General features: G+C 46.6%; 1 non-coding gene across 1 annotated transcript; it reads right to left on the bottom strand.

Annotated features, from left to right (window-relative positions):
- Positions 1-417: 417 nt before the first annotated feature.
- LOC130609892 (5S ribosomal RNA) lies at positions 418-536 on the bottom strand. Its single transcript, XR_008974909.1, has one exon. It is a non-coding gene; the product is annotated as a 5S ribosomal RNA (ribosomal RNA).
- Between the last annotated feature and the right edge of the window lie 12,838 nt (positions 537-13,374).

Raw genomic sequence — 13,374 nt, 5'->3', positions numbered from 1 at the left:
CAGAACTGGCTCCCACTAACATCCAAATCAATACTCATTGATTTCTGAAAAATCTATTTTCCAATAATCTCCTGGTTCCATTCCTGATTTCAGTGTTCCCTTTTGAATCTTTTTCATTACAACTGGATGGTTTTTCAAACCCGTTCCATGTTTTGTGGTTGTCATTTTCGCTATTTCTAGCATTTTTACTGATCCTCTGTGTTTCTTTCAAAGTGCCACTAATGCTGCTGCTCCCCAGCGACATTCTTTCTGGTTTGTCTGTATTATTTCCCTCCAAGTGGTGGGATTACTACTTGGCCTTATGAGCCCCCCAGCAACACGGCACGGGCACCCCCTGCGGACCTGCACCTCCGCAATATCCCAGCAAGAAAAAAAAGGTGCCGCCATAGCTCGCAGGGTCCCCTATGGGCTGGCAAAAGCCTACAGCACCCGGGATTCCCAGGCGGTCTCCCATCCAAGTACTAACCGAGCCCGACCCTGCTTAGCTTCCGAGATCAGACGAGATCGGGCGTTTTCAGGGTGGTGTGGCCGTAGGCAGCCTCTCTCTTGCCACCACCGCTCTCGGCGCCCCCGCACACGCTGCCCACCCGCACTCAGCCCCAGCACCCAAAACTGGCACCCTTATGATGCACTCATGCCCTGCTGGCACTCCTTGTAGAAGAACACAAGCTACCCCAGCCACATACTCCTTCTCTGTATATGCACTCGGCTAAAGGCTGGGTACAAGAAAAGATGACTTAACTCTTCTCTGTTGTGTACAAGTGCACAACGTGCTCTTGCCCAGCACTGTGGATCTTTGTTTTCACTTATGAATTGTACCAGCCTGGCAGGGAAGCATGTTCACCTGCTTCAGGTGATGATACAAGGCACAATGCAGAAGCATCAGGCTTCAGTTTGGAGCAGGTAATTGGTGTGCATGGCCATAGATATCTCAGATCCTAGCAAATGCTCCAGAAACAATATGCCTCAGGGATGGAAATGGCTTCATGTGTTTGTAGAAGAAGTGGAAGTGGGAAAGAGCTTGTGAAGGTGTGAACATATCACCCGATGGCCTGAGAAGGGGGCTACCTGCAATATATTCAGCATGGCATCACCTGGACCTAATGAGCTTAAATGATGGGAGCAAGATGGGACCTGGCTGGCTTTGTGCCTCTCTCCAGGTCAGAAGGAGCCACAGATCAGTCTTTCCTTTGGAGGGCAGAGCATGCAAGGAAGTGGGTGTGCTTGTTTCTAGCTTGTTTTTAAAATGCAGATGAAGGAAAACAGGTAAGTGGTCCTCTCTGCTCTGTAAGCAAATAGGTTCTCCTTCTGACCTGAGCTCAATGAGCTGCTTAGCAGCCTTGTTTTGTGAAAAGCATGGAAAATGGGTTCAGTGCACAAGGTTGATCAGTCATCCTGTAACACAGGGAGCTCTGGTGTCTCCTGGAGTTGGTGATGTACAGCTCATGTCATGCACAACTTGTCTGCTGTTCTAGAGGTGGATATGGAAGGCTTCTTGCAGGGGATGGGGCTACAGGGTTGTAACCACAGCACCCTCACACACTGAAAAAAAGGAAGGAGCCCTCATAGGGGCCAGTTTTTACACCATCCTTCATTCGAGTCCTGTGAAATGCTTTCTCTCTGTAGATACATGGCCCTTGCTGGTCCTTACCCTCCAGGATGTCATCTCTTACCTTGCAGCTTCCTCTGTGGTGAAAGGAGAATTTCACATCAATTGCATCTTTTGACAGCAGGTCAGGCTTGAAGCTTGGCACTGCCATTAACTTATGCTCAGTGTACAATGGACAGACTAACCTGGGGGGAAATTTAAGCAATGAGAATCTGGAAAAGCAAGCAAACAACCGATCAAGGTGTGCTTTGGCAAGATAACACAGGTGTTTGCAGAGGCAGAATGGAAGGTGAGCAGGGAAAAATTGCCCTCAGCAATGGGCTGGAAAAGTGTGTCTCCAGTGCAACTTGTTCTGAGTAACTCAGAAAGTGGGAGATGGGGAGGAGCAGAGGGAGTGGGCTGAGAGTGGTTTGGAGTGAGTAACTTCTGGCAGAAAGTAGATCTCTTTAAACAGAAACAAGTATTTCCCCAAGCCCAGTGAGCTTGGCTTGTCCCCATGCCAGCCCTGAGTGTGCTGCTGGTTTGGAAGGTCAGTGTACATTGAAAACTGTGCTTCTGGGGGCAGAAGCAGCTGAGAATGTCTTTATTTATATTCAGGCAAGAATCTTGCAGTGTTTATCCTGCCTGTCCCTGGCATCCTTTACAAAAACAGCAGCAAGGCACTTCCGTAAGCCAACACCATTTCCAACCTGTGACAAACCCCTTCTCAGTAGATGCTGCTGGCTGTCCCGCATGTCGGAAGAAGTGAACAAATTTAGCATGGGGGTGTGTACTTTACAGTTTCAAGGAGCTCTAAAACCTCGTGGGGGTCTGTGGAAGGTGGTTTGTTGAAATACACCAACAGGAGCTTTCGAAATCTCTCCTTGATTGGTTGCTCTGTAAACACAGCGGAAGTTATCTGTGCCCTGAGAAGGTAGATTTAGGGGGGCTCATGGGGTCACAGCTGTCAGCATATGGAAGAGAAGATGACACTTCTCAGTGGTGTGAATAGGCATGGTGAAGGAGGACAGATGGCACATTGGTTCTGCTGTACCAGCAGTCCTCCTCTGCCCGTGTGCTCCAGCTGACCACTATGGCTGTGCCTCCCACATGGCTCTGGGCTGAACAGAGGGATGAGCTTCTACCCCCCTCAGCACAGGGGAGACAAAAGTGGTTGGCAGGGGTATTAATCCTTCCACGTGGTACCCCATTGTATCAGTGCAGGAGAACCTCAGAAGGAGGGTCCTTGTAGCAGGGTGATTAAATCACCACAGAGTCACAGAATTGTTTGGGTTGGAAGGGACCTTAAAGCTCATCCAGTTCCAACCCCCTGCCATGGGCAGGGACACCTTCCACTAGACCAGGTTGCTCCAAGCCCCATCCAACCTGGCCTTGAACACTGCCAGGGATGGGGCAGCCACAGCTTCTCTGGGCAACTTGTGCCAGCACCTCAGCACCCTCACAGGGAAGAGCTTCTTCTCAATGTCTAATGTAAATCCCTCCTCTGTCAGGTTAAAGCCATTCCCCCTTGTCCTGTCACTACTGTCAAAAGCCCCTCTCCAGGTTTCTTGTAACACTTTAAGGCGCTGGGAGCTGCTCTAAGGTCTCCTCAGAGCCTTCTTTTCTCCAGGCTGAACCAGCCCAGCTCTCTCAGTTTGTCTCCACAGGGGAAAATGGCATTTGCTTTGTCACAAGACAGGGAAATCTTGTGAGTCACTAAGTCAGTATCTGAAGGGCTTTGGCACATGAGCCTGTTTTGCAGCTGGGGTTATCAATGAAAAGACATAAGCTAAAATACCTTTGGCGGATGTTCCCATATTGTTGTTGCACATCACCCAAGGACAGAACTGAAGTCTGACCTAGGGAGCTGCTCATTAGAAGCTGACTGTTAAGGAAGCTGTAGTGTCGCTTGCCTGGATCTCACAGTTACCTTGTAAATAAACCTCTGCCCTGGCAGATGGGTCAGACCTGACCTCCCAGTTGGAAGGCTTGGGCCCCTTCATTGAGTTGCATCCGTTTTAGATTAAAACACAGCCTTGCAGAGCATATTAGTTTCTGTAGCCACTTCACTCTTCTGGTCTGTTCCAGCAGGTCTAGATTTATTTCCTCTATCCCCTGTGTCTTAGTTACTTCATTCTCATCTGGAAGCGAATTTGGAGTACAACTAAAATAAACATCCCCTCTCTTTCCTTGGAAACCCAGATCCCTGTTTGTCAGACATGTCTATGACCTCCCAGTTTAATGAGCAACTTCCTGATGCATGGGGTAAACCTTTCCTCTAGCCTGGTATCAGGTGGAGAGTTCAGTAGATGGATGCATTTTCCACCCGGAGAAAGGCTTGGAAATTCATAGTGATGAACAGCCTTCATACAGATGTCTGCATCAGGCAGCTGTGTCCTGCACAGTACCGTGGTGCAGAGGCTTGGCCAGTGATGGAGTGAGGGGCCAGTGCCCCTCTCCAGCAGTAGTGTATTGTTGATGCTGCTGAGCTGGTTCATTACACTGGGTCAGGAGCTGATGCTCCTGGTTTCATAGCAGTTACAAACCCAGCTACAGATACTTTGGCACTGAAAAGCCTGTCTTATAGTCTTATTCGTATTGATTTACTAGCATGTATTTTTTTTTTTAATAGAAACCCCTTTTTTTAAGCAAACTAAACAAAACTCGTCTATTTAGGCATATTAAAGAAATCAATATATAGAAATAAGATGGAATTGAGCAGTAAGAGCTCAATTCAATGCTATTTCTTTTACTGTTTCTCTGATTAATCCATCTTCTTTTGTTCCATAAACACATTTTTATTCTACCATCTTCTGTGCTTTTTTGCAAAGTGAGTTTATTTTATGATGAATTACTGTGATATCTTAGATAATGCTGATAACAAAAAAATCTTGGATGTTAGTCCTCCTATTTGCATGCTTTCAAATGTTATTATATTTTCCCTAGACCTATCTTATGACACTCTTTTGAGCTGTATCTTACATATGTTCAGTAGAATAAACATCTGATTGTAAAAGATGTGAGGTTTGTACTGTGTTTGTACAGATCCATCTATCACATGCAGTGATGAGAAGGCTAATGGGGGCATGATTGTATTCCCTTTCCATGTTTTTCAGTGAAAAGAAGCATGACTTTGCTTTAGTACAGTAAGAGATGATAGACTCTGATGTGATAAAACAGACTTTTTCACTAAAAATTAGCTGCACTTCAATGGGTGCAAGGGTTTGAAAACCATATGGATAACAAGGATATATTAAGACTTGAATAACTTTATTCCAAACCTTTTTATTCCCTTTTGCTTCAGGAAAAACACCAATGTCTGGTAAACATGGATTAAGAGCAGACTTCCTGCTGCTTCAGCAGTGTCAATCAGATGAGGCTGCATTTTTCCAACATTTCAGTTACTCCTGAGGTTGTTAACAAAGGCAGAGAAAAGGGAGTCCTTCAGCAGACATCCCTGTATTGTCATCAAGCTCTAAATAAGCATTAATGAAATCTAACCTGCCTGACACTGTTTTAGAGTGGGCAGAATAGATACGCAGAAACACGCAGTCCTCTCTGTAAGGTCATTGTAGAAGGCCTTGTGCAGGAACGCCTCAAGTTACCAACAGTATTTGGGTTATGTGGATGTGCAAGATAGGATCTTGTTCTCCTCTATAGGAGTTGCTTCGGTTTGATGTGAACAATCATCAAACTTGGGCAGCTCCCCAAGGCAAAGGCAGGCAGTGATACAATGCTTGTATGAATCTACTTCCAGTTCTTATGCACTTTGACTTTAATCCTCTTCTACTGTTTATTTTGCATCTTTCTTTTAATAGATACTGAAATTCTTGCTCCATTGTTCATCCAGTTTGGGCTGTGTGACTATGTCAGCTAATAATTTAGAGCAAAATAGGATCCTCTGCATTCATTCTTCCCGTATCTCCTTTGACAGGATGTTTTTTCTTCTTGGATCACAGCAACTGCTGCTAGAAGTGCTTGTGGTTGGCACTCAGTGCATTTTTACTACATTTAGATTGTAAGTGTGACACTTGAATGAACCCTCATCATTGAGTTGATGTCTTCACCTTCAAAAGCAGGCTTTTAAATCTCATACATGGGAGGTATTTTGCAAAGGTTCATTATGTGTGAGCAGTAGGCTTTGATTTATTTGGTGAAAACACTCTTATTGTGTGTAACGCTACTTGCTGTGGGACTGTAAGCAATGAGAAGTCTCATCTTTTAGGAGCATCAAATGTGATGTGGCAAGTGTACTGCCATTAGGGTGTAGCAACAGGCATCCTTTGAGCTTGTTAAGATCTTCAGCTTCATTTTTGCCTTTGGTTATAGCTGTGGCTTAGTGCCCTGTAGGTGTGCAGGTGGGGCATGCTGTCTGCTACAGAAGCCATCAGCAAATTTGTGGTGGTGCCTCAAAAGGGCTTTTGAGGTCTGGAGCATCTCCAGTGCCCAGGGCAGGACAGCCCTGCGGCAGGGGCTTTCTTCCGACTCTCGTGAGGACTTGGATATCAAATAATTTCATTTTCTGTAACCCGAGCTTATTTATGTCCTAAAGTGGAGTAAAGACCACTTACTCAGAATTAAAGCACCTTAATGTAGATTAACCAATTCACTTTAAATCTGTACCTCTTAGTTAACTCAGACTGATTTCCCTCTGTGTGTCTTCAGTGTCCTGTACCATGGCAGATTTAGAGTGATGTCTTCATGTTTCCCACAGGTGCTAATTCTTACATGGAAAACTAACGAAAAGGTCAGGAATATCTGGGAAACTCTGCAAATATCTGCCATACTCAGTTAAGGTCCTGACCACTTCTGTACTGGGCTCTATCCTGCATTCAGTCCCTGCCATGAGGAAGCAGTAAAGTCTGATGCAGGGAACCATTGCTGTGTAGTGCAAAGATGATGATTCAGCCTGCAGAAGTTATTCCATTGCTTTTTTTTCATTGACCATAACTGGGAGCTTACACATCCATCCTCCTGGTGTAGGAGCGGAAATGCTCACAAGTGGTGTGTTTGTGTGGTGTGCATTGGGTGTCACGGACAGGAGAGGGGCATGGAGAATGTCCTAACGCAAGAGGGATGTGGGGCTGTTGGAGAGAGTCCAGAGGAGGCCACAGAGATGCTGCGAGGGCTGGAGCAGCTCTGCTCTGGAGACAGGCTGAGAGAGCTGGGCTGGTTCAGCCTGGAGAAGAGAAGGCTCCTTAAGGGGAGACCTTAGAGCAGCTCCTGTGCCTAAAGGGGCTACAAGAAACGTGGAAAGGTGCTTTTGACAAGGGCCTGTAGGGACAGGACAAGGGGCAATGGCTTTAACCTGACAGTGGGGAGATTGACATGAGCTCTTAGGCAGAAGTTCTTCCCTGTGAGGGTGCCGAGGCGCTGGCACAGGTGCCCAGAGAAGCTGTGGCTGCCCCATCCCTGGCAGTGTTCAAGGCCAGGTTGGAGAGGGCTTGGAGCAACCTGGTCTAGTGGAGGGTGCCCCTGCCTGTGTCAGGGGGTTGGAACTGAATGAGCTTTAAGGTCCCTTCCAACCCAGCCATCCTGTGATTCTGTGTATGATTCTACGATGTGCAGGGCCCATCAGGAAGTCTCACATCCACTTCAGAAGAAATTGGATTGACCTTTAATGTAAAGGCAGTGCAATTTAATTGCAACTCTATTAGCTTAGAATCTGTTTCTCCAGTATGTATTCAAGTAGCTGCAGCTATGAATTCGCCAGGGCAGAGTATAACCAGGTGTATCTGATAGCTCAGAGGCACTGTTTCCTGGTGAACAAGCAGTGATGTCTGAAGGTGGTTCGGCTGCAGCCACGGCTCAGGGGTGTCTGTGCTGCCCATTTGAGAGAAATACAGCAGCTTTGCTCACAGAAGCCCTGGGCTGGTGTGCTCAGGCCATCACACACCCAGTTTGGTTGAGTGCTTTTCTGCCTCTACCTCCCTTTATTTGACTTTTATCTGGGATCATCCTTCTAGTCCCATGAGTGTCCTTGTCACCTCTCCAAACAATCAATAGTGTGGTGGTTTCACAAAACAAAACCCCAAGAGGAAACAGTCTCTCAGCTGAGATTCCTTGAGGTCACCCTGGGGATTCAGGAATTAACCCCAGTGAGAACTTTATGCCTACATCTCCCAGGCAGCTGAACGTAGACTCAGCTGTGCTTGCTGGTCCTGGATGCTACTGAGCAATTTCCATAGCCGTTGCTGAAAGTGCCTATCTTTTACTTTCCCAGCAACACAACAACTCTGTTATTCCTGTACAGGTCTGTGTCAGCAATATCAACCAGGAATTTGCTGCGTCCACACTGACTTCTACTTAAACCTGTGCTTACCGTTTGTTGCACTGGTCTCTCTGCCATTGATAAATGTAAGTACTGGGTTTGCAGTGTGCTTCAGGAGAAGCTCTTAACCCTTCCAAGTGTTACTGTGCTGTCTGCCCTTGGTTGATGTTCAAAACTCAGGTCAGGGCATCTGTGGGCACGCACAGTACACCTGGGTGTCGCTTGGAAAGGTGCTTAAATTGACCTCAGGGGTACCCTGTGCACAAAGCAGGTTGCCAGGGGAGCCTGGTGAGTGGGGATAGAAGCTTCAGAGCCCATGAGACCTTGTGGCACAAGAATATCCTCCCTCTGCAAGCATGGGCTTGCTTGGCAAGGGCTGAACAAAGAGAAATGGAAGCCCAGCAGAAAGCTTCACACAGTAAGTCAGGAGGGTGCCTGCAGTAAGAGGTTTGCCTTGGAAGCTGTTGCTGGGGCTTAATGAGAATTTTCTTGAAGCTGTGAAACAGTGTGCAGTGAGGCAGTGGCTGGTTTAACAGGAGCTCATGGTCTCTCCTAGTAATAAAAAAGAGTTTGGATTGGAGAGGAAATACAGATGTTTGTCAAGGAAAATAAATGTCTGATGCTGCCACCCAGAAATGTTGCAAGATCAAGTTAGATTTTAAGGAAGTTTTTTGGATCCCCCCTAAAATGACTCTTAGAGTTATGCTTAAAAGCTTCTCACTGCAGTCAAGAACAGGTTATCTGTATTCATAACAGAAATGTTTTCATTTAGTCTTTGATTTGGAGCTTAGGCTTCCTTTAACTCCCCATGCATTCAGTGCCTTGTCATAGAAACAAGAGTGAGGAAAGCAAGTTGCCAGCTTTGTGTTCCGTTTTGGTTTAATGCTCGTCCAGGAGAGGAGTGCAGCTTTCTCCTGGCAGATCTGGTGCTTTTATTCCACAAATCGGGTTCTTTAACCCAGTGTGAGAGTCCTGAACCCAGCAGGTCCGACTGCAGCGCAGCACAGCACAGGGAGAGGTGGGGAAGAGCAAAGCTGGAGACAGGGCTTAAAATGGCTTGAGTCAAAAAAGCAGCAACGATGCTGGTTTGCCAAATACAAACACCTGCCTTGCGGGTTTCCCCATGTGCTGTTACCTGGTCTAGATCTAGTAAATTAGGATGTGCCGGGGCTTAGGAGTGTCATTGTCCAGGTGACAAAACCCCAAATTCCTTCATCTGAATCCAAGACAAACCTTTTCTAGTGCCCTTGTGCAATGCTAATTAGGCAAGGTCCGTGCTGGTTGGGTTTGTTAGGGTCCAGGTCTGCCCTATGTGCAAGAAGGCAATTACTAAGTGCCTCCAAGATGTCTGTATCTGCATAACTTTATATCTGTATCCCAGATCTGCTTTTGGTGAAACTGGGAGGCTCTTCTGTCTCCTGCTGCAGCCCAAGCAAATCTGAGCCGGAGTGCGGAGCAGAGACAGGATCTGATTTCAGATAGCTGGGATTAGTGTCAGGTGCACAAATGTGCTTATTCCTGAGGCTGGGAAACCTTTGTCAGGATTCCCAGGAAGGAAACAAGCGTGTCTGCAGGTGGTGCATGGAGGGCTGTGGGGACTCACAGTAGCAATTGCACATTTCTTCCGTGACCAGAGCATTCTTGGCACCTGGTTTCTTGCCTGGGTGCCTAAATGTGATTTTATGGCTTATGGAACACCTCATGCACAGGGAGGAATAAAACATCTGTAAGGAATGGCTTTTGCCTCCAACCACTAATTAACCGCAACCAGAATTCCATCCTTCTGCACAAGAGAGGTAGCTGGAGGGAGCTGAGCCTCATGTTTGGATTCACATAGGAGGTGCTCTGCTTTCCCTGCTCAAGGTTTTGGCTCCCACCTACACTGCCCCTCTGCTCACTTCTTGTCCAAGCAGAGATTCAAAGGCAAATGTCTATGGATTACTCGCCTAAGAGATGGAACTCTTTCTCCTCAGGGTACATGAAAATGCAAAGAAGTCTTCAGTGGCATTAATACTTTTTTATTGTTGAAGCTTGAAAAGAGTCCACCCAAGCGATGAGCGATGTCTTTTTGTAGCCAAGTATTTCCTTTTCCCCAGCCTTCCCCCTGTGCTTTTTCACCTTTCAGTCCCTCCATTACTGAGGCACAGTTTGGGCTGACCTCGAATGCTGTAGATACTTCCACCTCACTTGGCTGTGCTACAGGAGAAGGGAACCAGATGACAAATGTTAGAACCATTCACGATGTGCAGAACATCTTGTGTTCCCATGAATGCTTATGCATCGAATTGTATTCAAAACCACACAGCTTCAACCCTAAGTGCAGGGTATGGTCGTACACCTTAATGAGTTGGGTTTACACCAGCATTATCCCAAGTTTGCCTGTTCATACAGAGGGGACACTAACAGCTCCCTTTTGGTGGGTCCAAATGAAACTTCAGACCCTCAGGCTGTGCTCTCAGTTCTGCCCAGCTCTAGGAGCTGGGTGAAGATTTGCCTCTGCAAATCATCTCTTGTTTTTTTCAAATAAATGGAGGCTGTGGAAAATCATAGAATCCCAGACTGGTTTGGGTTGAAGGGACCTTGAAGCTCATCCAGTTCCAACCCCCTGCCACAGGCAGGGACACCTTCCACTCCAAGCCCCATCCAACCTGGCCTTGAACACTGCCAGGGATGGGGCAGCCACAGCTTCTCTGGGCACCCTGTGCCTGTGCCTCAGCACCCTCACAGGGAAGAACTTCTTCTTAATGTATGTTATAAATCCCCCTCTGTCATCTCAAAGCCATTAAAACCATCTCCCACAGTAAGTGTATTAGCAAGAATGATACTGTGGAAATTTCACCAAAAGCACTTAAAGCTGTCTGTAGCCAGCCGAAGGTGATCTTGGGCTGTGTCCCATTGGAAGGGGACCACACAGCACCTGCAGGGACCTTCATTGCATGGGCAGAGGGACCAGGCCTCACTTACTGACTGCTTTCTGTAAGCTGTGGTTTCCAATATTAACACGGACCTCGGCCAAAGCATATCGGGAGGCAAGAGGGGAGAGAAGAAAAAAGCCCATTTCTGTCCTTTGTGCTGATGTCTTTCCCCTCTGCTATTGTAATTGTTCTCATCCCTGAGAGGGCTTGGAAGGTGCCAAATGGGTAATAGCAAGGGCCTTGTGCTGCACAAGGGGGAGAGCTCTGGGGCTCGAATGTGCCCTCGAAGTTCTCACAGCATCCTCTCACACTCACCTCTGTCCTCAAAGGGTGGACCACATGATTTAAGATTAAAGTTTAAATTCAGTTCTTCACTTGCCTTTATAAACATAGAGGGCTCCATCACTGTAAGTAGAGGTCTTGTGATCTCTCAAGGGGGTTAATGATTAATATTAAATATCAGGATGTTAAAATAGCTCATTGTGGTGGTTGTTTGCAAAAGCTTGAGTGCAGCGCTGGGGGAGGTTTCTGGATTCCAGGCCAAGGGCATGGTGCAGCACTGCTGAGAGGTTTCTGGATTCCAAGCATTGCCTTGTCCTTCTCATACTGAGTCTCCTGTAACACGGTGCGTGTGCTTTGAGGCACTTGGCTGTGTAAGGCAGAAAGTGTTTGTGGTTTGAAGGAAGCATGTTCTTTGGAGTTATTAATCTGCAGTGAGAATCAGTGTTAACATACTTCAGCACTGCTTAGGTTCACACAGGTTTGGTACCCTCATTATGTATCTTTCTTTACTGCTTTAATCAGTAATGACTGTGATGATAGCACGTTCTGCTGGTTGAGAGTGTGGGTTTCTCAAACATCATGTGATTTCTACATATAAAATCAAATATTAGTTCAATAGGAGCACAGGATACATTCACCCAAGGCTGTTCAGAGTGTCTTTGGGATCTTCAGGCAGGCAGGGTCCACAGCAAAGCCCAGACCTTGTGGCTGCTGACAGCCATGAGAAAGGGTGTCCTGGTGCCTCCCCTTCCAGGGGAGCTGGACACTCTGCACTGGTCTCCCAAAGAGCACAGGCAATAGCTGTGCTCCGAGATGGGTATGACTTCAAGGCAAATTAATTGGATTAGTGCTAGTGTATGCCATAACAGCCGAGTATATCTGTACAGCAGCTCTTCGCTGATACACGCTCTTAAGTGCGACCTTTGCAATTGCAGGCTGGCTCAGAGAAGTCTCTTGAGCTCCACTCTGTGGAGTATTTGCAGAGCTGAACCTCTTCTAATAGGGTAGACGGAGCCTTCTCTGTGAATCCAGATAGCTGGTGGTTTGGTGATGTCAGTTGTGTCTTCACACTGCTACAGCAGCTCTCGTGGTTGACCATCATGGATCAGGGAGCACAGGGCACGCAGATGCTCAGGGAACCAAGAAGAGAGTTTTGTGGGGCAGCAGCAAAGGGGTTTTGGTGGGATCTGCCATCCCTTTCTGTTGGTGGAGACAAAAGTGACTGCACTGCAGCAGGGCTGCATTAGCATTAGCAGCTGGGCTCTGTGCAGGCAGCTTTGCTGTTGTGCCAGTGTTGAGTATTATCGGTGTTCAGCTAGTACCAAAGAATGCATTTCCTACACCAGTACTTTGATAATGCCTGAAAAGCAGCAGGAAAGGGACCAGTCCAATTCCTACTTGGTTTCCCCACTCTACAGTTTGTGGTTCCCGCCAGTGTGTGTCCTCTAAGTACCTGGTCCTGTTGTGGAAATACAGCCTGTGTTGTGTGGGCCCTTGGCTGGTGGTATCTGTGGGTCGTGAAAGTGGAGATGTTGAAAGGGAAGTTGTGAGGGTGGTGAGCTGGTAGCAGAAGCCATCAGTGGCAATGCGGCAAATGAGTTTTTGTCTCTTGTTAATGACAGGAGAGGTAATAATCCCTCTACTGCACTAACTACAGCCAGTGAAAATATGGTAATGAAAATAAGCCCACTGCCAGTATCTGAACAGTTACAATTTGCATTTATAAAGAGGCTTATGTGAATAGCGATTCTTGTTTTGTACATGGCTCTCTTTTGTCCCATCTATTCTGATCTCAGCAAATGCTGGTGTAATTGATCACAGAGGATTAAATGCTGCAGGGAAAGGACCAGGAAATCATGTAAAAGGAAAACTCTGGTTGGTTTTGACTTAAAGTAAACTCGGGTTATGTGTCACAAAGAACATGCTGCTTGCTCAGTCATCATAATGCCCACCAGCACTTCCCAGAGCTGCATATGGTTGTCTGCCAGTAACACACACAATAAACTCTCACTATTAGTTTACGTTGTCCTGGATGCCTGGAGTGAATAATTCCAATTACTGGAATTATTATTATTATTATTGTTAGTAGTAGTAGTAGTAGATTTATGCCCTCTACCCTTTGGGTTTGGCCAGTGATGGTAATGAAGATGTAGTTTTGTTGGCAGATCAGCCTAAATTCCTGCAAAAGCTGCTCCTGTAACTGCTCGTAGTCGAATATTTGATATGTATTTTGTATTCTCTCTTTGCTATTGCAGTCCCTGATGATATCTCATCTTTATTCTCCAAAATAAAGCCTCTTAGCTAATGAGTTCCCTAAT

Source organism: Pezoporus wallicus, unplaced genomic scaffold, assembly GCF_028554395.1.
Source record: "Pezoporus wallicus isolate ANWC-B61680 ecotype Strahan unplaced genomic scaffold, APGP_CSIRO_Pwel_v1 contig_593, whole genome shotgun sequence".
Lineage (NCBI taxonomy): Eukaryota > Metazoa > Chordata > Aves > Psittaciformes > Psittacidae > Pezoporus > Pezoporus wallicus.
This window is presented reverse-complemented; position numbering and strand designations above follow the sequence as displayed.